Raw genomic sequence first — 1,709 nt, 5'->3', positions numbered from 1 at the left:
TTACAATCTAGTGAGAGACAGCATGCAAACACACACACATATATATGTATATATGTGTGTGTGTATATATATATATATATATATATATATATATATATATATAAATGATATAGACAGGATATAAATGTGTATAAATGGTATAGACAGGATAAATTGGAGATAATCTAGCACCTAGCATTGATGGGGACTTGGTGAGTTTCTTAGAAAAGATAAGACTTTAGCTGAGACTTGAGAGAAATCAGGGATGTCAGGAGCAGGGAAAGATGAAGGAAGAAAGAATTCTAGGCCTGGGGGAATAGCCAGTGAAAATACACAGAGGCCAGTGATTACAGAGTAGATGGAGGGGAGGGAGTGTAAGAAGACTGTAAAGGAAGAAAGCAACCAGGTTATGAAAGTCTTTAAAAACCCCAAAGAGAATTTCATATTTGGTCATGGAGTTATTGAAGAAGGCTTTATTGAAGAAGGGAGCGTCAGTCATAGTGTTTTAGGAAGATCACTTTGATAGTTGAGTGGAGGATGGTTTGGAGTGAGAAGAGACTTGAGGCAGGAAGACCCACCAACAGGCTTTTTATTACAATGGTGCAGGTGTGAGATAATAAGGGCCTGCCCCAGGCTGCTGGCAGAGAGTCAGAGAAGAGACAAGGGTGTAAAAGAGAGATGTCATAAGGGCAGAAATGACAAGACCTAGCACTTGGTTGGATGTGGAAGGGGGAAGGGGGGAAGGGGATTAAAAGAGAGTGCAGAATTGAGGATGATGCCCAGGTTGGGAGCTGAGTAATTGGAGGATGGTGCTACTCTGCCTGCAATAGGAATGTTAGGAAGACGGGGAGGGCTTGGAGGGAAAGATAGAGAGTTCACTGTTGGATATGTTGAATTTAAGATGTCTATAAGACATCAGTTTTTCTTTTCTTTCTTTTTTATTTTTAGTAGTTTGAGGGTTTATTTAACACAGATAAAAATGTGCAAAGCTTTTTACCTATTTTCTTCAGTCCTCAGTCTAACATTTGGATTGGTGATCTTGATGGCTAGCTGAGCTACTCTCTCAACAATAACTTTCTGATTCTTAGAAGAAACATTGTGAGCAATCTCAGCCATCCAGTTCAATGCCTTATTTTTCAGATAAGGAAACTGAGGCCTAGTGACTTGTCTACAGTCACAGGAGCAATCTCAGCACAGATTTGTTGCATCTCAGGAGCACTTCTAGCTCTCTGACATTGTGCACCAAAAACTTCCTGAATCCACTTGGTAGCATGTGCTTTGTCTTCTCATTGCTCCCATAACTGATACTGGGCATCTGATCTGGCCCTTGAATCATCCTTGCATCCTGTTGTCAGTGCCTCTTGGTTTTTACCAGTTTCCCTTGATCTTGACATATCTGTCTGATTGGTGCCAGATGAACTTTGTGGTCCTCTTCTTGACGATTTTAAGCTTCACAAAGGGTCTGAAGGCCATCATGGCGCTGGCAAAGAGATAGAGGCCCCTCCACGGGAAGTGCTGACATTAAGAGAGACATCAGTTTTTCAATGTCCAATAGGCAGTTGGAGGTTTGAGACTAGAGGTCAGGAGAAAGTTAAGGATAGACAGATAGATTTCAGACTCATCTACTTAGAAATGATAATTGAAGCCATGGGAGCTGATGAAATGACTGAGCAAAATAAAATGGAAGGAGAAGAGACTAGGATCTAGGACAGAACCTTGGATAACACTTA

The 1,709-nt window shown here is 41.0% G+C and overlaps 1 pseudogene; it reads right to left on the bottom strand.

Annotated features, from left to right (window-relative positions):
* Positions 1 to 904: 904 nt before the first annotated feature.
* On the bottom strand, positions 905 to 1,455 carry LOC140518486 (large ribosomal subunit protein eL32-like; annotated as a pseudogene).
* Positions 1,456 to 1,709: the final 254 nt, after the last annotated feature.

This window comes from Notamacropus eugenii, chromosome 1 (genome assembly GCF_028372415.1).
Source record: "Notamacropus eugenii isolate mMacEug1 chromosome 1, mMacEug1.pri_v2, whole genome shotgun sequence".
NCBI classification, from domain to species: domain Eukaryota; kingdom Metazoa; phylum Chordata; class Mammalia; order Diprotodontia; family Macropodidae; genus Notamacropus; species Notamacropus eugenii.
This window is presented reverse-complemented; position numbering and strand designations above follow the sequence as displayed.